Consider the following 25,086-nt stretch of genomic DNA (forward strand, 5'->3'; position numbering starts at 1 on the left):
TGTAGCCAACATTATGACTTTACATGGATACTGTTGTTTCTGGGCCCAAAGCAGATCTGTTATTAAATGTGGGTCACTTATTGCTTGTTCTAATACATACCATTGGGGAGGAGGGGTAGATGTGGCGCCTGCTCTGGATGTCTGTGACAGGATAGATGCCACATAATACTTTGCCACATTTGAAACACTCAAGCCTCCATCCTTCATGGCAGTGCAAGTACTTGTCAAGGAAACCCTCCGGGGCTTGCGTTTCCATATATGTGCATTTATTGTCTGTTGGTATTTCTTTAAAAGTGCTATAGGGATTTCAATGTGGTGTGTTCGAAATAGAAACAAAAATTGTCGAAACACAACATTTTCGATGCATTAATCCATCCTAACCACGAAGTCCTAGTCCCACACCAACCCTCTAAGCTTTGGGATATTTTAGTTTGTAGTTTGTAATGGTTTTGCTTCAAAATAATATGATTTGAAAATGACAAGTGTGTCCCTAAATAAGCTGTAGTGTATTTTCTCCATTCAAAATCATATAAGGCCTTTAATTCATTCAGTTGGTGATGTGGAATATTTACAGGAAGCACCTAGGTTTTGGCCGTGTTGTTTTTATAATAAGACACTTTGTTATATGCTTTAAGGAGCACTATTACGGGCTTCAAAGAAAAATGCGGGCGAGTAAGAAATAATAAAATATCATCTGCAAATACAGCCATTTTTTTGGTTGCCTTTTGGTGTAGGGACTCCCTCTATGTCCTTGTCATGTTTGATCCGATAAATCAAAGGTTCTAATGCTAATATAAAGATTACGGGCGACAGGAGGCAGCTCTGCCTCATGCGGTTTATAAGTATAAAATTCAGAGATAAAAACACCTGCATTCAACACCCTAGCTGATGGTACAGAGTAGAAAGAATTTACATGGAAAGCAATATTTTAAAAGGACTGCAGTCATATACCCCCAATGAAGATGATCAAAGGCATTCTCTGTGTCTAGAGCAAGCGCATTGGATTGGGCAAGTGTTATCAGAGGTGCCAATTCTTTCAGAAGGAATCTTCTGCGGATTCCGCCTTGATTGTTCACAAATGAGGCTATAGCTCAGTTGTCCATTTTGATCAGGATCCATGAGTTTACAATTGCTTTTAAGTCCCTCAGATTCAAGGGAAAGTCCACTTTCAATGTCTCCACAATGATTCATAGTGGGCTCCCCATCCATTTGAACTTGGGTCCATTGTTATTGTATTCTATGATGGGTCTTCTAGAGGGAATCCCTGACTTAGACTTTTGGTTTCTATCCACCAATTTAAGGTTTGTTTTATGTGAGGAAGAATTGTTGAAGAAAGTTCAACTGGATGGGCTGAGATTTACAATGAGCCCACTTCACCAGCCCTTTTGTAGAAGTTAGAAAACTCGTGAATTTTCATGCAAAGGTGTACTTGATGCTCTGTATCTTTTTGACTTTGCCTTGAATTCTGTAGACTAAGCATGTCAAACTCAAAGTGTGCCAAGGGCCACATAAACAAGGTTCAAGTTTATGTGGGCCGCACACACACACACACACACACACACACTCACTGACAGACACACACACATACACACACATATACTTACTGACAGACACACACACACACACACACTGACAGACAGACACACACTCACTGACAGACACACACACATACTCACCGACAGACACACACACATACTCACTGACAAACACACACTCACAGACAGACACACACACACATACAGTCACACTGACACACACACACACATACTCTCTGACAGACACACACATAGTTGCTGACAGACACACACATAGTTGCTGACAGACACACACTGACAGACACACACATACTCACTGACAAACACACACACACACACACTGACACACACTCACTGACAGACACACACACTCACTGACAGACACACACACTCACTGACAGACACACACACACTTACATACACATACTTTTCATTATTGCTCCTTACCTTATGGAGCCGATAAGGGGCATCTTCCTGGGGTCCTTCCTGCTCCTCACTGCTCCCTCGCACGGTTTAGTGATGCCGGGTGCCGGAATATGACGTCATATACCGGCACCTGGCTTCACTTCAGTTGGCACGCGCGAGGGAGCAGTGAGGAGCAGGAACACTGAGCTCCCTCGAGGCCCTCCTCCCCGGCCAGGTAAATGATAGCAGATTAGGCACCTGAAATATGGGGAAAGCAGGTACCTACTCTGCTATAACACTGAGCATGCTCTCGCGGCTCGCCGGGCCGCAAAGATGGTCCTTGTGGACCGCATGCGGCCCGTGGACCGCATGCGGCCCGCGGGCCGCGAGTTTGACATGCTTGCTGTAGACTCTCCCTGGTGATAGATTTACTTGTGCAGCTGTGGTGGCTATAATAGCACCTAGGAATACTATTTTCTGTGAAGGATTAAGTGCATTTTTCTGTATTTATCAGCCATCCATGTTCTTGAACAATTCTCATTACCACTTGAGTATGAAGAATTACTTTCTGTTGAGAAGGATGTTTTTTTTTTCTTATGAAGGCGAAGGTGAAGAAAAAAGGTGAAGGTTCTTGGGCCCAGACTCAATCTGAAGGGGAGACCCCTGAATTGAAAATGCTTCCCCAAAATCCAGAACCTTAGAAACCTGACATGATCTTTGTGGATTAGGATCTTACAATACGCATCCTTCAAATCTATGGATTTCATCCATTCTCCTTCCTTCGTATTTTTTTTGTGATAGTGGAAATAGATTCCATCTTGAAAGTTCTTATTTTGAGTCTGGAATTGATGTTCTTTAGTTCCAAAATTAGTCTCAACTTCCCTCAAGGCTTTGGTGCTACGGACACAGTAGAGTAGTGTCCTTTGAATCTTTCATCTTTTTGGACTTCCTGCTTTAGGAGCTTGTAGATACATTCTGTCGTAGCCTTTTATTTTATGCCTTTTGAGACTCTTGATCTTCTGAAGATCGGTCTTCTTGGAAAGTGTTGAACTCTTTTCTGTAGACGTCTCTTGTAATGCATAGGACCAAGGAGTATGTGATGTGTGATGTCCAGGCAGGGTAGAATATTTGAAGTCTTACTCCAATCTTTCCTGGCTGGATCTGCAGACCATTAGACATTGTTATTCAAAGTTCTAGGTCCCTTCCCTCTTCAGGTCCTAGGGGCCGTCTCTGAGGATAGTTTCTCCAGCTTGTGTTTCTGGAGTACTTCCCTTCCAGGTGTGTAGCTTCTGCTTTACCAAAAGGACCAGTCCCTGTTTCTTTTATTTTTCCAGGAGGAAGTAATTGGTCTCCTTTTCTCTTGAGGCAAAAATGATTTTTTTACCATCAGCTGACTTCTGGATTGCCTCATCAAGGACTTTTCCAAATTATAAGTACCCCTGAATTAAAGGCCACAAATTGAAGTTTTAGAGGCAATGTCGGCACCTCAGGAATGTAGCTACAGAGCTACATGGAAGCTTCAGAGCAAACCTCAGTTTTTATCTTAGAGTCTTTAAGACTTTCAATCAGATGCTCTCTGTGGACCGCACTCTCAATATCTTCTTCCAGATTTCCAAGTCAAACTTTTAATGCTCTTGAAAGAGTTGTGATAAAGATAAATATTTGATGCAATCTGCATCCATTCGTTTCTCCATCAATTCCCTTAGGTAAGTCATATAATCAATTGGCTGTGTTGCTCTTTTTGTTATTCTGTTAACCTCTGCAACAATCTTAGGACTGGAATTCCAAGATTTCCAAGATTTGCAATCAGACTTTAGGCCTTCAAAATATCTATCCACTTCTTGAATATTAGATTTTTCTTCAGATAGTCTTAAGGTATCCCATATAAGCATTATGGGCCTGTTAATCAATCTGGAGGCCGAGGATCTAGAAGGATGATCTACCTCTTGATCATCTTCTTCTGAAGCTTTGAAGATATCTGAATCCTCATCCGAGTCAGAGAAATGAGGCTATGTTCTAGGGCTTTCAGCTGACGACATCTTCCCCAAAGTGGACCTGAAACCTTCAGTTATTGCCTGAAAAGTCTATAATTTTAGATCTTGAGGAGAACATTTTCGGATTGAGGCTGTCACTTCCAAAATACAAAAAAAACTGTTAGCAAATCCTTACATGGCAACAAGGGAAGATCAAAGTAAGAAAGAGATAGTAAATTGATTAAAATATAGGATCAAATATAAACTGTAAATATATTGCTTCTCCAAAATTCAACTACCTTTTATAGGATGTCCCCCATATTAGAGGGTGAATTTAAAAGGGGAAATGTTTAAGGCATTACCAACCCTAGCAATTCTGTGAAAAGTATATCTTACTTAATATAATATCCCACGTTGCAGTCCAATTTTTAGACTGGACCTAACTCAATTAGTCCTGCTCATACAGTTTGTTTGCTGAGTTTTTTTAAATGAAGAGAGGCTTGAATTTAATTTGTTATGTTCACGGTAAACATGGGAGGGGGCCAAAAAATAATATTGTTTGGGTCTGGCTGAGGACAGGAAAAAAAAATGGTGGTTTTATGCCTAAATGTCTTATTAATTAGTTTAATTAATTCCTGTCCTGTGATGGCTGGGGGCGGAGCTACCCATAAGTGATGCTACCATATATAACAGGAAATAAAATTTTGCCCAAGTATGCACAGTGTTGGAAGGGAAGACCTTAGTTTATATGGCAATTTGATTTTACCAAGGGGATATCTGTCTAATGCTTCCCAGCTACTGCTGTGCACCTTTCAAAGTCCTTTTCGATTTTAGTGGAGTATACGGTTCATCATGTTATAAAGAATCTAGAACATAATAAATCATTAATATGTCACATTTATAGGGAAAAATATACATAAATCTGTAAACAGCAATACAGCCAGCAAAGATCATTCAACGTGACTCATACAGGCCAAAGCTATAAAAGTTTATTTGTAAAAAAGTGATGACAGAGAAGCACCGCAAAAGGCTCTGCGACTTCCAAAAGAATGTCTGCACCGTCTGGATATGATCTGACAAGAAACATGGTGACAGAAACACAAAAGTGCTATCAACATAATATGATGCTGTGTCTTTTTCTCAATTATACCGCGCCACGGAATATGTTGGTGCTTTGTAAATGCCTGTAATAATTAATCAATAAGAATATAACTATGTGACAAAATGGTGATTAAAGCGAAACCATGAAGTGTTGGCAGCAGCTTCTATAAAAGGTTGGTTTTATATTATTTTATTGTTTTGTAAAAAAAAAAAAAAAAATTGTTACATTTTAATCCTCCATCTGCTTCTCTCCGTTGCACTTTGCTGTTTGCAAGTAGTATCTCCCATATAGGTACAAAGCTCTGATACCTCAGAGTAAGGAGTGAAAAGATCTGCATTTTGTAATTGTTACTCTATCATATACCATACGTGGCCATGTATCATTACAATATTGCCCTATGTATATTTATCTCTCTTCTATGCAATAATCCTATGTGGTCGAGTATGGAATTCCTCTTTATTCTGTATAAAGAAAGAAGGTCTCAAATGTAACCTGCAATAAACTCCCTGTCTGAATACTTAGAGCTAGGTCTACTAAATGGCTCTAATACACGTGAGTGCAATAACATATGTCTTGAATTGATCCCAAATAAGTTAGAAAAATACTACTCAATTTTTCACAAAAATAAGCGAAAACATTTTTAAGGGTACAATTCATGTTGCAGCGCTTAACATTTTTGGGTTTGTTCAGTTGTACCATTGTAATATCAATCCACAGTCTCTTCTACCATTGTGTCCACACTTCAATTTGATTTTCCCTGCTTGGGCACACTTTCTAAATAGACAAATCTTCCCCCATGACGCATACTCAGTGGCTTCATTGCCACAGCATCACTATCTAAATGGAGCGACATCAGACACCACATCCTTCTTATAGGCTGCACATCTGTCTCTGGTGTCTGCCTCTTGGTCTGCACTAGAGATAGGAGTAAATTATCACTCCTGATCCACCCATGGTCATTGCAGCCCACCTGGCTTTGCCCGCTTTGCTTAATGGCCAGTCCAGGCCCACTTTGCATGCTCTTCACAATTTGCCAACTTCAGAACAAAATAAGTGAGTTGGAAAAAATATCCAATTCAGTGGAGATTGAACTGTTTTCTATCAAACATTGCAGATAGTTTGCTCAAAAACCTCCTAATAATTATTTTGATTTATATTTTTGCATGAACAAATACAACGTAAGGGTTATTCATAATTAGGCTACCTAATTCAGCAGGAATATATTTAGTTTAAGATGAATATTGGAACATCACCCTCTAGTCATTATTGATAATGTATATTAACACCCCAGTAATGATCTCACTGAGCTTGCTTCAGGCTCTTAACTTTGAACACAATTAGCCTTCAAATAGGTCACTTGCTTAACATGGTTTGAAATTGTCTGTTCAGATGCATGTTGTTAAATAAGAATAGATTTCATGTATTCTTTAACTAGCGCAAATATTACAAAAACTGTAGGGGTTTATTCGCTAAGCAGTGTTTTGGCGTGACCTAGTAACTGACTTGCAAATATAAGACCATCTAATTAAGTTGTTTAAATTCCCATATTCATTTGAATTTGGGAGTTTACATTTTTTTTAGGCTCTGCTATTTTGGCCTCAAATTTACTTAATGGTTCTTTAGTTACCACAAGTTGCTAATAGCAAATAGACTCCCATAGTGCTTTGTAAATATGAAGCATTTATGAAAATTGACATGCCATTGCAAATAGACATGAACGCTTTGTGGCTGTTTTATTGGTTTGCATCCAGAAATAACTCAGAGTATCCACTACAGAGTCTCGTATATTGTGACGGTCTGGGTAAAAATATAAAAATGTGAACTCACCATCGTTAATCGTGTTATACTAAGTTTACAAACTAATACATTATGATCATTAATATGTCAACATACCCATAATATTTTATGTCAGCGACTGGAAGTTTAGTGCTAGAAAAACAATTACAGGTATCTGATGTATCTAAAAGAGAAAGGAAAAGAAGGGTTGAATTGAACTGAGAGAATTAATAGGATCAGACTTAGTCACATCATAGAATTTATGTTGGTATTTGTGTTGTTATACATCAGAATCTTTGTTGCTAGAGCTGTCCAGTAACCTTTACCTGATAGATCACTAAATCTTAAATAAATCTAATTACTGTAGTTTAATACACCGTTAGCCTGATGACTTGAATGCTCACTCAGTTTAAACTAAAAGTTAGATAAAAATAAATCTCTGCAATTGTGAGGCACGGTTTTCATAAATCACCACAAATCGGATAGTGAACAAGCCTCAAAGGTTGCAATGTGCTTGCTGCTGATCTTGTCTTTAGAAACATTGAGGGAGATTTATCAAATACAGAGAATACTAACATGCGGTCTAAATTCTTCAAAATAATGCAATCACCATGGAAACCACTGAACCCACAGGCACACTCCATTGGTCTTATACCAATTTAAAGTTTTTTTTCTAATCAAGTAGTATGTACCATAGTACCATTATTCCGGTGTATATGAGGGAGTATTTATACATTTTATATTCTAATGTATATCAAAACTACATCCCACGTACATACTTCATTACACATTACTGAAATGGATGAGTGTTTAAGAGAAGTCACAGGGTAATGCAGCCATGTGTTAATCTTGTATTCATAAGCATAGACCCTTAGAACAGATCATACATGATTGTCGTTTTTCCTGAAAACAAGACCGGGTCTTATATTAATTTTTGCTCAAAAAAACACACTAAGGTTAATTTACAAATGGATGTCTTAATTTTCGGGGGGAAAAGGTAACAAGGAATTCCCTCGAACATAGACCAGTTCACTAGGGCATTGAATCCCGCAAATCTATATTCAAGGAAACTTCCCTGAACATAGATTAGTTTACAAGCGCATGGAATCCTACAAATCTATGGTCGAGGAAAGTTCTCCGAACATAGATTAGCGAATTAGCAAATATTTTCGGGGTAGGGCTTATATTACGAGCATCCTCTGAAAATGAGCTTGTGCTGATTTTCGGGGATGTCTTATTTTCGGGGGGAAACTGTATTACTTTGTATGTGTTTAGTACTAATAGTAATTTGGTAGTCAAACAGTATGTGGGTAACAAACATAACTAAAAAATGTTTGTTTTAAAGGAATTAGTACCATTCCTCGTATTCTGTGTACTCTTTCTGGGAGAGAGACGTTTTGATTGTGTGGGAAATTAATTACTATGCTGCTGTTTGAATTTTTGCATAAATAGATCCCATGCTAAAATAAATGATATCTTATTGCAAACTACTTTTGAAGTTGTAATTGTTGCAAGAAGCAATATGTTTACTACTTATTTGAAATCAAACAGAGAATAAAACAAAAAGAGCACAACAAAATTGCTTATAAATCTATTTCTGAAAATCTTTGTTAAATCATGTGAGTAACATCTCCAAAATTATTTGTGACCATGATCCCTTGCAAAGTGTTGTGCCATCACAAAACATTCCTAGAGTCCATTTTGGTTTGTAGGAGAAAAAAAACAAACTATGCATATATATGTATATCATGTGCTTCAAGGGTTAATTTACTTTACTAACTACATGTTATTTTAGCAATGCTGCTTCCTGAAAAGCCAACGGGATGCAGTGGTATGTTTTATCTTTGTGACACATATTTGTGAACTTGTTTGAATTTTTAGCGATATCATCCACTATAAATAAGATGTAGTGGCTGATTCATTGTAGTTATTTTATAGTGAGGGTATTTATCATTCTTGCCAAATATTGTAACTAATAAGAGCCAGTCCAGTATTTTACTAACTATGGATTCCTTCATGTTTTGATTTCTTTCCTTTAGATGTTTTGGTAGACTTTCAAATACACGCTAATTAAAACCAAGTTATGTCATCATTTTGTTAGTTGAGGTAATAATAACTTGGATCTCTTATAAAGAAAGTGTATGGAAGTTTAAAAACCTAGGATGAGCAATTGTAGTGTATTCCATGTACAAAACAAGTTATAAATGTATGTTTAAACATGTATTTGACTGCACTAATAACTTCCTACATTTTGACTTCTCTGGTTGGATAGGTAAAACAAAAAGAAGAAAAGGGAGAATGTGCAACTTTTTGAGCTTTTATGAAAATCTTTTAGGGGATGTTCTAAGGAGGGGAGGATTTCCCTTAGAGCGTGAAACCTGCTACATTTTATGAGAAGAAACTCTATTTCACAACTTAAAATAGTGTCTCGTACAGAAATTAAATGTGAAATAATACCGGTTTAGCAAAATAAATAAATAACAAATGAGAAAAAGGACAAACAATACAGTACAATAAACTTCTGAAGAGCAAATAGAAGATTTTGCTCATTTCTACTTTATGGGTGAACAGTGTTTGAGCTCTATACACCGCTGCAAATCAGTGTTTGAGCTCTATACACCGCTGCAAATCAGTGTTTGAGCTCTATACACCGCTGCAAATCAGTGTTTGAGCTCTATACACCGCTGCAAATCAGTGTTTGAGCTCTATACACCATTGCAAATCAGTGTTTGAGCTCTATACACCACTGCAAATCAAAGATATATATATATATATATATATATATATATATATATATAAATCCATGGTATTCAGATATTCGGGGGAAATTCATTAAAGTCAATATAGGACTCCCAACTGCAAAATTTGAGGAAAAATTCCCAAACTGAACCAAATAATAATATTAATAATAATAATAACTTGTATTTATATAGTGCCTTTCTCCCAGTGGGACTTAAATCGCTTTTCAGCTCACGCTCTCGAAATTAACCAAATCGGCAGCTGAATAGTAATAGATGCTATTATTACCCAATTTGATGATTTTGAGATGTATTTTGGCAAGTTTTTAAAGAGTCTAGATGTTCTTGTATTCTCTCAATTTTATTTAATTATTTACATGTACAGGGCTGTGCAACATCACATATATAGTGAGAGATATTTATACTTCTAGCCTTGTGTCAGAAATAAACAACCTTGTTCAACAAACTTGTTTTTAAAGATAGGTCAGATGCCAAGGGACAGATAGTAAAAGAGAGAAAGAGATAGAAAGATAAATTACCAGCACTTATAGTGGCTAGTTTTAATGAATTCTCAAAGGGAATGTCAGGAAGCAGAAAGACAGAGTCCATAATTTAATGGAGTCAGATACATGGGTGATTTATAAATGAATAAACAGGTCATTGGCCAGAAGAACAAAAAAACAGGGTAAAACTAATGTTCAAAACCAGAAGTACCAAACAGAATATCAAAACACACTGTGCGATTACCAGAACCACAATAGGACAATGAACCTAGAGGTGCTTTTATATAATCTATCATTAAAGGGATACTGTGGTGCCTGGAATACAAAGCTGTATTCCTGTCACTACTGATCCCTCTGCCTCCCCCCTCCCTCGTGCCCCCCTTCGGGTAAATAAAGGTTTAAAAAACATTTATTTACTTACCTTATCCTATCGCCGATGTTCCTCTGCGCTGTGTTGAAGCTCCGCCCCCTCCCATATCACACGACTAGCGGGGTCTAGTGCGCATACCTCCCTATAGGAAAGCATTCAATCAATGCTTTTCTATGGAGGAAAAATCTGATGCTACAGGTCCGTTACGATGCCAGAAGTGCCCCCAGTGGCTGTCTGGTAGACAGCCACTGAGGGCAGACTTAATGCTGCAATGTAAACATTGCAGTTCTCTGGAAGCTCAGACTTTAAAAAAACAAAAAAAAAAAACACGGCAGGCGGGCGGTCAGCTGAGTTCCAGGAAGCCGGCAAGGGAGCGCTGATTTGTGAGCTCTTCCTGCTCAGCTCCCTCATATTCCGGCTCCTGGCATCACTCTGAAAGTACTTCATTAACAAAAATGTTTTTTGGTGACTACAGTGTTACAATTGCAGGGTTAAACTGACCTGGGCACTGCCCACAGACCATTTCAATGAGCTAAAGTGGTCTGGGTGCCTTAAGTGTCCCTTTAACTAACTACCAATACATTCCTTTTTCAGTTTTCAAATAAAGAACTAGCAACTCGCAAAACTAATTTTGTTATTGTGCTGTACGAAATGTTGATCATTGATTCCTTAAAGCCTTAGAGAAAGTGCTAAAACGTTCAAGAATAAAATTTACATAAGCATTTTTCAGACAACATGCAGAAACAAATATTCAAAAATCTATTTAGATCAGTGATGGCTTTTAATGTTTTGTATAGGAAATCACATCTAATATTGCAACATGGGCACCATATTCCAAACTTCTACAGTGTCCCAAGACCTAGAAATTATTTAAAGCTGGAGCATTACTCTAAATGTGATTGTTATGGGAACATTTTCTAGCCCATTGCGTTAATACGCATAGACAGAATATTGGCTAACACACAATTCTTCCTGTGTTCTGAAAGTTACCACAGGATATTTGACTTCCACCCGGTGAAAATGGAAATACGCAAATGCTGGTTTGATGTTCTAGAACAGTTTCTCCAGAACTTTCTACATTGCTCTGGCATCTAGGAGCAGGCCTGCTGAACAGGGGAGCATTTCCAACGTCTCCAGCTGAGATTGAACCTGTAACTGTCTTCATAAGAGCCAGACTCCCAACTATGGAGCCAATACAAACAGAGAAAATGTAAAAAAAATATGTTATAATGTGAAAAACAAGGACACGTTATGTGGAAAAAATTAGCCAATTTTAGATGCACAAAGAGACATTTATTTTATTTTTTTGTGACAGTCGGTGCTGATCCTATCCATTTGAGAAGGAAAAAAAAGGAAATTGCTTTGAAGTAAATATTATTTGAGATATCAGAAGCATGATTTAGAAAGAGAAGACATTTACCGTATATACTCGAGTATAAGCCGACCCGAATATAAGCCGAGGCCCCTAATTTTATCCCAAAAAACTGGGAAAACTTATTGACTCGAGTATAAGACTAGGGTGGGAAATGCAGCAGCTACTGGTAAATTTCTAAATAAAATTAGATCCTAAAAAAAATATATTAATTGAATATTTATTTACAGTGTGTGTAAAATGAATGCAGTGTGTGCGTATGTGTGTGTGTATGAGTGCAGCGTGTGTGTATGAGTGCAGCGTGTGTGTATGAGTGCAGTGTGTGTGCATGAATGCAGTGTGTGTGTGCATGAATGCAGTGTGTGTGTGCATGAATGCAGTGTGTGTGTGTATGAATGCAGTGTGTGAATGCAGTGTGTGCAGGGCCGGTGCAAGGATATTTGCCGCCGTAGGCAAAAAATTTTTTGCCGCCCCCTCCCCCCCCATATGTCCTGACTTCCCCCCCTCCTCCCTCAGTGGTCCTTACCTCCCCACCCCCGTGTTCCTTCACCCCCCCCCCCCCAGTGGTCCTGACTCACCCCTCCCCTAGTGGTCCTTACCCTCCCCTCCCCTAGTGGTCCTTACTTCCCCCTCCCCTCCCATAGTGGTCCTTATCCCACCCCCTCCCTCCCTCTCATAGTGGTCCTTATCCCCCTTCTCCCTCCCATAGTGTTCCTTATCCCCCCCCATCCCTCCCATAGTGGTCCATATACCCCCCCTCCCTCCCATAGTGGTCCTTATACCCCCCTCCCTCCCATAGTGGTCCTTATACCCCCCTCCCTCCCATAGTGGTCCTTAACCCACCCCATCCCTCCCATAGTGGTCCTTATACCCCCCCCCCTCCCATAGTGGTCCTTATACCCCTTTTTTTTGTTATTATTAATTTTTTTTTATTATTATTATTTTTTTATTATTATTTCTTATTTTATTTATATTTTTTTTTTTTCGTCCCCCCTCCCTGCTTGATATATGGCAGGGAGGGGGGCTCTCCTTCCCTGGTGGTCCAGTGGCAGTTCAGTGGGGGGGAGAGGGGGGCTGGCAGAGCTGTAACTTACCTCTCCTGCAGCTCCTGTCAGCTCTCTCCTCCTCTGCGCCGTCCGTTCTGCTCTTCTGTCAGCTTACACTGTAAGTCTCGCGAGAGCCGCGGCTCTCGCGAGATTTACACTGGGAGCTGACCGAGGTGCTGACCGGACGGCGCAGAGGAGGAGAGAGCTGACAGGAGCTGCAGGAAAGGTAAGTTACAGCTCTGCCAGCCCCCCTCTCCCCCAGTCTGTATTATGGCAATGCAAATTGCCATAATACAGACCTTGACTCGAGTATAAGCCGAGTTGTGGTTTTTCAGCCCAAAAAATGGGCTGAAAAACTCGGCTTATACTCGAGTATATACGGTAACTTATAATTTTAAAATATATATTTAAATGATCCAATACATTTTGCCTATTCTGATCTTAAACTTGTTTTAGTTTTATTTAAAGATTATAGCATTTTAGACCATAATACCTTTAAAAAAGCTTAATGTTCTTTTCTTTTTTTTTTTTTCTCCTTTTACGCTCCGACTCACCTAACCGTAGATAAGTCCCACGGGACAAGCGGCCCTACGAGGGTAGTTCATGCCTTTGTGCAAAGCGCTATAACCAGCAAGCGCTCCTGAAATGCACCCCCCCCCCCCACAGGCTCCGGGGATATGGAGCTTACTTAACTCCCCACCGGGCTCAATCCGCTTCCGCTGTTTATGTGCACAACACAGCCCTTACAAGCTGACAGGACACCGTTATGTCCATTAAACACCCGCATTGGGGTTCCTGGGAACCAAAACTTTCGGTTACCCACCTGCCACTAAGTTCTCCCTTCCATGCCTTGGCGTGGCTCATTCACCGAACCAAAATTTGGCAGTCTCACTGACTAAAATGTCCCTCCCGGCAACCCACCTTGCGGCCGGCTATCGGTGGCAAACGTACAAATGCATACACAGTGATAGCCCTAGCATGTTCCTCACGTTCTAGCTGGCCTTCCCTATGTGAAGGGCAGTAATAGACTGCAACCACACTAATATCACGACACTCTTCAACATTACTGTGCAATGTACAGTTTTCCATCAAAGCAACATGTTATTATCATAAAAGGTGCCTTATCGCTGACATATGTTGATACCCTAAAGTTATCCTTAACTTATATTTTATGTATAGCACTAATTGTCTTTATATGCTTGTTACCCATCTTGGCACTACAAAAATAAAGAATTTAAAAAAAAAAAAAAAAAAAAAAAAAAAAAAAAAAGCTTAACTCATATAGCATTTTCCCCCTCAAAAGTAGAGCATTTTTCGTGACACTTCAGTTTTTGCCATGTTTATTTTTTAAACCAAATCAGATGAGCCAAAAAGGTGCCGAAATTGGCCAATCAGAGTACCACATGCTATAATTTATGTATATATTTTTCAGTACACTGTACATTTTTCAGTACACTAAATTGAGCATTTTCACAGATCAAGTGAGAAGAAGCAACCAATAGAGGCAAAAAGGTAGTGGTGGTATAGGGATAACAGAGGGGGGGTACAGGCTGATGGGCTGTATTTGGGGGAAAACAACATTTTTAATTTAAAAATATAACTGAACTGAAATGTGTATTCCCATCTCCCTGAGGATTACATTGGGCTCGATCCCTGGTGGTCCAGTGGGAGATGCTGCTGTCTGCACCCCCTGTGCTTGGTGAAATGTATCAGAGCATTGCCATGGTAACCCAGAGCAATGCTCTGACACAATCGATCAGAGCCTGCGAGGGAGAATGAGTAGGGCCAAAAGATCTCCGTGTCAGTTTGGCCCCACTGCAGGAGAATAGCTTTGTACGTGGTGTTGCCCTGGGGGTAGGTTTTTTTTTTATATCGAGGTTAGGAACCAAAAACATTGATACTCATAGGTCTCTTTAAAACTGGTAGGAAAAATTGTTTCTTTGGGTTGGGCTCGCAGGCCCGCCATAAAGTTGGACTCCCAGGTCCCTTGAACATTTAGTGCATCAACATTTTTCATTTGGGCTCGCAGGCCCACCATGGCGTTGGACTCGCAGGTCCCTTAACTGGATAGTGCAGCAATATTGTGTATTTGGGCTCGCAGGCCCTTGTATCATGAGTGGACTCGCAGGTCCCAAGCCGTGTAGGTATTCAGTCGTGAGTTTCAATGTCCCGTGTGTTGCTTTCTGCTTTTACGCCTTGTGTACGTGCTGGTAGTCCCTTTCGTGGTTGTTTGCCATCTGTAACCCTTAGGCTCCCCTGTTATTTGGGTGAATAGGCTTACTTAGTCTATATGTGCGTGTGGGACATGCCTCCTGTTTCATTTTCTTTGTGTCCTTTGTGTGGTTTGGGGTTCGACCTCCCAGTGTGTTGGCGTATACAGTTGTCCCCGTTTACACGTGTGTGGGGGTACATTAGTGTTGGTTCTCAAAGCATGTTGGTCCTCTGTTTTCCTGCTCGTGGACCTGTGCCTCTCTAATTAGCGTGTGTGGGGTGAGTCAGGGATGGGGGGGGTAGGTTTCGGTTAGGAAGGAGGGAGGGGGTTAGTCATCCGTCTCTGTGTCGGTCTGTCGTGTGTCCTCAGTTAGTTGGCCGTGTATTAGTGTCTGGAAGTCAGATTTTGTTGTCGTCAGTATCCAATGTGTCCAGATGTCGAGGTATGTCTGTTGCTGCGGTCCAGCCACGTGCACTGTGAGTTTTTCTATCGCTCGTAGTTCTTCCATTTGGGTGAACTACGTGAGTATGGATGGGGCCTCTTTTTTCTTCCAGAACTGTGGAATAGTCTGTTTTGCTATGTTGAGGATCCAAATTGTAAGTGATTTTTTGTATTTGGATGTTGGGATTTTTGTGTGATGGAGTAGCATGGCTGCCGGTTCTAGTGGTGGTGGGTTGTGAGAGAATCGGGATAGTATGTTGTGGATAGTGCGCCAGAAGGTTTGTATTAGCTTGCATTCCCACCATATGTGTAGGGGTGTGCCCAGTACCTTGTCACATCTCCAGCAGAGGCGGGCCCCACTTGTGTGTATGTGGCGTATCGTGTCAGGTGTTCGATACCATTGTGAAAGTAGTTTGTAAGCCATCTCCTGGCTCTTGCTGAAAACTGAGCAATGGTGTGTGATATTGCAGATATTTTCCCACTCTGCTTTGCTGACTGTTTGGTTCAGGGTCTGCTCCCATTTACCCATAAATTTTGGCGTTGCCCATGGTGTTTGTGATTGTAGGAGGGAGTATAGGTGTGATACACCGTGTGGTAGCGGGTCTGGGTCTGCACACAGCCCCTGGAAGATAATGAGGTCTCTGTCAAGAGCCATCCCCTGGGGGAAGGTCTTCACAAAGCTGCGTAGTTGTTCATATCTAAAATGTGTTATGAAAGGCTGTTATGAAAGGCACATCTCTGTCATGCCCTTCAGTCCCCGTCTGGAGCACACATGTCTCAGCCTTGGCAATGGGTCCTCCACCAGGGTCCGGAGCGCTCTCTGGTCCATGCCCGGCGGGAAGTCTATGTTATGTGTGAGGGGAAGTAGTGGGGAAGGATATGTGGTTAGGGAATGTTGTCCTACGCTACTGCGCCACACCTTCAGAGAAGGCTGTGTCCTCCCCTGTTTTCCTGTGCATGAGTGTGAGGGCTCGGATGGTATTATCCCTTGCTTCACATCCCATCACGAACCCCACTTGGTCCGCGTGGACCAACGAGGGCACGTGTGTCTGAAGTCTGGTCGCCAGGACCTTTGCCAGCAGTTTGAGGTCATTATTGATGAGGGATATAGGTCGGTAACTCCCACACTGCTCCCGGTCCTTTCCCTCCTTTGGTATTATGGTAATATGTGCCATGAGCGCTGTTTGGGGATGTCGTGCCCCTCCCTGATTGCGTTAAACATGTCTAGTAGTGCAGGTATAAGACATCTGCATATCTTTTATAGTATTCAGGGCCGGACTGGCCTACCGGGATACCGGATGCCTGGGGCCGCCTTGAGATGTGGCTGCACTCAGCCACAAGACCGGAAAATATTTTATTCCTGTTAGTCCATGCGGCGGCAGCCGCAGCCGCTCGTGCCAGCCACTGCTTCGGCTGTTTGCGGTCAGAGGAGGCTGGAGCAGAATGGACACATTTCCTGTCAGCCGCCGGATGTGAGCGGCATATGACGTCACATCCGCCGGCTGCGCAGCGGCGGCGGCTCTGCACTGACTGCCCTATCACTTCCCTCCTGCACCATTGAGGTACATCTTCTAGATCAGGTAAGAATAAAGGGGCTTGGGGGACCTATTGTGTATTGCATTAGGGGAGGGGGGACAACTGTGTATTGGGGAGGGGGGAACAATTGTGTATTGGGGGAACAATTGTGTATTAGGGGAGGGGGGAACAATTGTGTATTGGGGGAGCAATTGTGTATTGGGGGAACAATTGTGTATTAGGGGAGGGGGGAACAATTATGTATTAGGGGAGGGGGGAACAATTGTGTATTAGGGGAGGGGGGAACAATTGTGTATTGGGGAGCAATTGTGTATTGGGGGAACAATTGTGTATTAGGGGAGGGGGGAACAATTATGTATTAGGTCGAGGGGAGGCAGGGACAACTATGTATTAGGGGAGGGGGGACAACTGTATTAGGGGAGGGGAGAGGGGACAACTGTGCATTAAGGGAGGGGAGGGGGGACAACTGTGTATTAGGGGAGGGGAGGGATCAGCAGTATATTAGTGGAGGGGAGGGGGGGGGTCAGCATAATATTAGGGGAGGTGAGGGATCAGCAGTATATGAGGGTGTGTGAGGGGGTCAGTTGTGTATTGGATAGTGGGGAGGGGGTGAGAAGTGCATTAGATAGGGGGAGGGGGGTCAGAAGTGTATTAGGGGGAGGGGGATCAGCAGTGTATTAGGGGAGGGGGGACAATTGTGTATTAGGACGAGGGGAGGCAGGGACAGCTATGTATTAGGGGAGGGGAGGGGGGACAACTGTATTAGGTGAGGGGAGAGGGGACAACTGTGTATTAGGTGAGGGGAGAGGGGACAACTGTGTATTAAGGGAGGGGAGGGGGGCAACTGTGTATTAGGGGAGGGATCAGCAGTATATTAGTGGAGGGGAGGGGGGCCAGCATAATATTAGGGGAGGGGTCAGCAGTATATTAGGGGAGGGGAGGGATCAGCAGTATATGAGGGTGTGGGGTGGGGTCAGCTGTGTAATAGGGGAGGGGGGGTCAGTTGTGTATTGGATAGTGGGGAGGGGTGAGAAGTGCATTAGATAGGGGGAGGGAGGTCAGAAGTGTATTAGGGGGAGGGAGGTCAGAAGTGTATTAGGGGGAGTGGGGTCAGAAGTGTATTAGGGGAAGGGGGGTCAGAAGTGTATTAGATAGGGGGTGGGGGTCAGAAGTGTATTAGATAGGGGGTGGGGGTCAGAAGTGTATTAGATTGGGGGTGGGGGTCAGAAGTGTATTAGATAGGTGGAGGGGGTCAGAAGTGTATTAGATAGGGGGTGGGGGTCAGAAGTGTATTAGATAGGGGGAGGGGGTCAGAAGTGTATTAGATAGGGGAAGGGGGACCAGAAGTGCATTAGATAGGGGGAGGGGGATCAGCAGTGTATTAAGGGATGGGGGTGACCTCACAGCCCCCCTACCCACTTCACAGCCCCCGTACCCACCTCACATCCCCATACCCACTGACAGCCCACCTCACAGCCCCCGTACCCACCTCACATCCCCATACCCACTGACAGCCCACCTCACAGCCCCCCTACCCACTGACAGCCCACCTCACAGCACCTCTACCCACCTCACAGCCCCTACCCACCATACATAACCCTCACAGCCCCTGTACCAACCTCACAGCCCCTGTACCCACCATACATAACCCCTACCCACCATACATTACCTCTACCCACCTCACATAACCCCTACCCACCTCACATAACCCCTACCCACCTGACAGCCCCCCTACCCACTGAATACCCATTCACAGCCCCTCTACCCACCACACATAACCCCTACCCACCTCACAGCCCTCCTACCCACCTCACAGTCCCCCTACCCACCTCACAGTCCCCCTACCCACCTCACAGTCCCCCTACCCACCTTAAAGAACCCCTACCTAGTCACAGCTCCCTACCCACTCACAGTCCCCTACCAACCTTACAGAACCGCTGCCTACTCACAGTCCCCCTATCCACCATACAGAACCCCTACCCACCATATCAGAAAAAGAAATATATATCAATATGTAAGGTGTATATGTATGCATGTCTTGCCACCCCAGATGATTGATTAATCTATAAACACATTATATATATTATGTGTTTATGTATTATGTGTTTATATAAATATATTACTCAATCATCTAATGCAGCGTTTCTCAATTACCCTAGGGTTCCGCGAGAACAAAATTGGGCTTCCACAGCGATTTGCACGTCTGGTGCCCCAAGCATTTAGGGCCATCTTATGGGTATCGCTAGGGGTCCGGTCAGTCGCCGCGGTCATCTAAAACCACGACCGGACCCCTGTAGTATTGGATGCTGGGAGGAAGGGACAGCACTTCCTCCCAGACAGAGCGCGCCGCCTGGAGGGGAGAGGGAGCAGTGAGGACTGAGCAGCACACCAACCTCAGCCAGCAGCACTGAAGATGTTGATACACTGTCAGTGTTCCACGGGAAAAATTAATTTGGAACCCCTGATCTGATGATTGAGTAATATATAAACACATAAGAAATTACATATATATATATATATATATATATATATATACTCAATCATCTAGGGTGGCAACACATAGCCGTACGTATTACATGTGACAATACGTGGCGCAGTGACTTATGGGGCGGGCATAGATTTTTTTTCCAGGGCTGCTTTGTATACCCAGTCCGGCCCTGATAGTATTTAATAGGCAGACCGTCTGGGCCTGGGCTCCTCCCCGGTTTGGTGTTTTTGATTGCGAATGCCAGCTCCTCTGGAGTGATTGGCTCCTCCAGCTGGTCTGCTGTTTCTGTCGTCAGGGATGGGAGTCTATGGGTCGTTAAATATTCATCAATAGAGTTTCGGAGCTTCTGGGTATGTGCATCTGTTTGTGGCCTTGGTAGAGAGTACAGCTCTGCGTAGTAAGCGCGTATGATCTCTTGTATCTTGGTAGGGTGTCTGTGTAAGACCCCTCCCTTATCCCATATATGGTCAATGTATGTGTCTTGTCTTCTTTTGTTTAGCATGTGCGCCAGGAGCTTCCCGCTCTTATTTCCATGTATGGAAAAGAAAGCATTATGTCGCAATGCTTCCCTATGGTGTTTTGTGTGTAGGAGCGTGGTCAGCTCCCTCCTAAGGCGGAGGAGCGTGGCCTGATGTGTGGGAAGTTGAAGTCGTTTGTTGAGGGTATCCAATTGTTGTATGTCCGACAGCAATGTGGTCATGTGTGCCTCTCTCTGTGTCTTCAGGAGCGCGCTTTTTTGTATAAAGTGTCGTTTTTTTTTTTTAATGCAATCAGTTTAATACTCTCTGTAGTTTGTAAATATAAGTTTCTATAATACTCTAAAATCATTCAAAGATTTGGTGTCATAAAGTGATTCATAGAATAAGTTGATTTTGGGCATAGAGGGTAATATAGGGTGGGAGTTTTAGAAGGACTTCAATCAACCTATATGAGAGGGGCCATAAAATGTACCCTTTAGGCTGAGCCCCCTGGTCTTTTTGCAACCTACCAACGATCCTGGTGCACCATGATTTCAGCAATAGCAGGATGGCCATAAAGGCAGTTTGCATGGGTGAATTGAGTCTTATATTAATTTTATGATTATTTCCTTATTTTATTATGACTGTTGAAATAAATATTCAAGCTTAAGGAATTTCAAAAGACAACTCTGTCCTGAGTTGCCATCTTTTCCCCGGCCAGCTGTTATTGATGGAAGATGTTGTGTAAGAGCAGCTGGGGTGATGGAAGCTGCCAATGACTGTCGATTATTCTAAAGTATAACGCCTTTCGCACAGCTGAAGCCGTGTTGTAATTAATTAATTATTCTGAATATCCTGAAAAAAATCAAGACAGATACAAAAAAGCATTAAACTTTTTTAACCCTTTTCTGGCCAAGTGTGCCAAACTCATTGGCTTCCTGCATGATTAGTGTCTCTGGCACGGACAGGTAGGTTCTGAGTCCCTGCAATGTAATGAGTGATTGGGCCTTTCAGGAATTTTTGTCAGTGCTTCCACTAGAGGCCTAGGGTATAGGCGGTAACTCCTAACTAGGACTAAATGAAATTCAGTGAATTGTAGGAAACATCTAGATGCAGTTTGTATAACAGGAAAGGTAGATGCCAGAACTTGGATAAAAGTGTTCTGTAGTGGGTGAAAGAGGAGCAGTTTTATTTATTTTCATTGTTATCTTACTTTATTGTGTTTGTTTATTTAAGTTTATCCCCCTCCCCCCCCCCCTCTCATTGATTCTTACCTCTGGGTAGGGAGGGGGGACATTACATTCCTTTTCAATCCTTTGGTACTTCATAGGCTTCAGCTTGCTCTTCTGCTGGGCGCAGGTACTTCTTGTAAAACCCAACATTGTGTGGTATCAATTGCCAAGGTAACACACAGCAATGCTCTAACAGTCGTGGCAAGAGAGAGAGAGAGAAAGAGAGAGAGAAAAAGTGTAGATGGAAGCTATGATGAGTCTCATGGACCCCCCGGCCAGGGATCCACAGCTGTGTATATTATATATACCTATTTTCACTATCGTTATACACACTGGCACTGGAGCCTGAACCTGCTTACAGGCAGGGCTGGATGAAGAGTCCATATATTGACCCTTTTACAGAATCGTACAGTTAGAAAACACTAAAACAGTCCTACCTCGCAAGCGTCATGTAGCTGGCAGAGGTAGTGCTGGAGGGAAACTCACAGGATATAGCTATAAGAAAACACATACCCTATGCTAATCTCTCGCTTTCATCTTTGAAGTAAATCCATATCCCCTAACAGCAGTGTCCGGTGAAGCAAATCACATAACCAGATCCGTCCAAAGGGGCTAACATGCCCAAAAAGGGGGGGTGTCGTCACAAAGAATTAGATGGTTACCCTAGCATGAATGCACATCAGGCTGTCTGCCAATCATGCAGGATGACCAACCAAGGGCATACTATACAGACAGCACCCTGAGCCTGGCATAAATGAGTCTAATTATGAGCTAGCTCTACGTTTTCTAAGGACTGTCTGCTAGCATTCGCTGGTCCACACATCTCCTAACGTTCTTATTGGCAGGCTGAAGCTCCTGTTATACAGTTCAGGAAAGAGAAAAGGTGGATGTAGTGAATGTAGAAGAAAGGGAACATGCCACAGTGTTAGAGAGACTGAAGCAGCAAGAGCATTTGCATAGTGCGCAAAGTCAGCTTTACCTTAACTACTTTCATTCTCAGCCAGTCCACACCAGTTTTGTTCTCCTAAATCCCTCTTAAGTTTCCATACTTAAGCAAGAGCATGTAAAGAGTAGTAACTCAATGGACCTATTCCATAGGCATGGGCTGGAGCTGCAGCTCCATCAGCCCCTATGTTAATCAAGCCCTGCTTACAGGTATATTGCCTGTAGCCCCCTGGTGGCTGCCAGTATTATTTTGTTGACTAACAATTTTAGTCGACTACAATTTTTGAGACTTAGTCAACTAAAACAATTCAAGTGACTAAAATACGACTAAAACTAAAATGGATTTTTAGTCAAAAGACTATGACTAAAACTAAATTGAAATTTGCCCGCCATTGCCCAACTAGGCAATGAGACACATGGGGGGGTGGGGGTGTTATGAGAAACATGCGGGGCTGGGAGAACAAGACACATGGTGAGGGCTGGGAGAATGAGACACGAGGGGCTGGGAGAATGAGACACATGAGTGGGCTAGGAGAATAAGACACATGGAGGGGCTAGGAGAATAAAACACATAAAGGGACGGGGGGAGTGAGCACATGGAGGGGCTTGGAGGAGACATTGAAACACATGGTCGGCTGGAGGAATTAGACACATCTGGGAGATTAAATGCATGGAGGGGCTGGGACATACACCATGAGACATAGAGTAGCTAGGGGAAAAGGAGACAAGGTGCTGGGGGGAAGAGACCCACAAATGAGGCTATGGGGGCAAAGAGCTACAGAGGGGCTGGGGAAGAGGCAAAAGAGCAATACAGGAGTTTGGGGGGGACACCGAGAGGGGCTTGGGGGACACAAAGAGACACAGAGGGGCAGTGGAAAGGGCAAAAGAGACAGACCGGGGCTTGGGAGAGAGACACCTAGAGGGGCTGAGGAAGGGGCAAAAGAGACAGATAGAGGCTTTAACTAAACCCATTAGATTTTAGTTGTTTTGGCTAAAGTCAAATAGAGATTTATTAGACTAAAATCTACTGGAGATTTAGTCAACTAAAACTAGACTTAAACTAAAACAATTCAGATAACTAACATACGACTAAAACTAAAATGGCTTTTTAGTCAAAAGTCTATGACTAAAACTAAATTTAAATTTGCTGCCAAAATTAACACTTACGGCTGCCCTACATATCAACTGTAAGGCAGGGCTTCCTCTTGGACCTGCATGGTCATTCTTCCCCTCCCTCTTCTGTAGGGAAACATTAAGCAGCGTTTGGTAGGTGAGCTATCTTTCATTTCAGTGGCTCCTGGGAAAAATGTCTCTACCGTTACCTTAGACCTCAGACAACAAGAGACCTTAAGCTTTTGCAAGCTGTCACTAGATAAAACCCAATGGGAAAATACTTAATTGAATGCATGTTCGTCTACTAAGTGGTGTTTTTTTTATTTTTGCTTTTGGGCAGTGGAATGTCCACCTAAGTATGACCTGGCCAGGATAATCTATACCGATATTTTTATTTTGATTGTTAGTTGTGGGTATAGTGCTCCCCGTTTAGTGACCATTTTAACAAATTATTGGTGTGCTAGGGAAGCCGTATGTTATTTTTCATTTTAAATCATTCTGGGAATTGTTAGGTATTTTATATTCATTTTTAAACTTTTGCACTAAGTTCAGTATTTGTGTATATGTATATTTCAGTTTCGGGTCTATGAAACTCTTTTTAAGAAAATATATATAAAAACGTCATTGTTCTTCCTACAAGCTAAAACTAATTTAATTGCTATGCACAAAAAATTAGTGCAAAAGTCAAGATCTTTTTTCATTTAAAAATGCTCTTCACAAGGTGGAAGCTAAACATAAAACTCTAAGAACTCTAGAAGATTTGACCTCAGATTAAACACTTTCTTCTTGGCAATGAGGCTAGGCAGATGCCTTGGTCCTGGCCATTTTTCTGTGAAAAGCAAATAAAATTGATACACTATTGGCCAGTGGCACCAAACCTCTCACTGCATTTTGGGATACGTGGAAACATAGTTACCACCCTTGATTGGATCACCCAAGTTTTTATTGAGTTTATACAAATTTTATACAGCCATTCTCCAGAGCACCTATCTCTAATGGATCTCACAGTCCTGCACTGGGTAGGTTTTTAGCCTCAGTCTATTTGCCTCCCTCTCTGAAAGACACAATGTTTTGAGATTACAAAAGATGGAGAGTTATCTGCTATTTCCTCCCTTAAGGAAAACAAAGACTCTGGTTCAGATGGATTTTTGGATAAAAAAAAAGTGTCAGTAGGAAAGCATTTTTCAATGCTTTCCTATGGACGCTCTGCGTGATTGAGGCATAATATGCCTCAATCATTGCCGATGCGCCTCTAGTGGCTGTCCGGAAGACAGCCACTAGGGGCTGGCTTAACCCCAGATGTAAACATGGCAGTTTCTCAGAAACTGCTATGTTTACATCAGGCAGGGTTAACCCTAGAGGGACCTGGCACCCAGACCCCTTCATTGAGCTGAAGTGGTCTGGGTGACTATAGTGTCCTTTTAAGTATCTGATTAGTCGAGACAAGGTGGGATTTATTTCCAATTGCCAGTATTACAATAACATATGCAAAGTCTTGGATCTGGTTTGGATGGCCAGGTCTGTCAGAATGCATTCTCTTTCTTTGGATGCAGAGAAGGTTTTTGATAGACTTGATGGTCGTACCTCCTCCCTTTATTATGGTCATAAAAACATTTTATTTTAATCTACTTGTCCGATTAGTTATACCGGGATCTGAGCATTCACTATTCTCTCATTATATTGGTACCAGGTAGAGGTGTCCCATTTCCTCTCTTTTAGTTGAGCTCTCATTAGAACCTCTCCTTCATCTGATTAGGGAACATCCTGAAATCCTTTGTATACAAATCAGCCAATATTTGTATGAAACAGCAGCATACGCTGATGATGTTGTTTTAATGATT

Source organism: Pelobates fuscus, chromosome 6 (genome assembly GCF_036172605.1).
Source record: "Pelobates fuscus isolate aPelFus1 chromosome 6, aPelFus1.pri, whole genome shotgun sequence".
NCBI classification, from domain to species: Eukaryota; Metazoa; Chordata; class Amphibia; order Anura; family Pelobatidae; genus Pelobates; species Pelobates fuscus.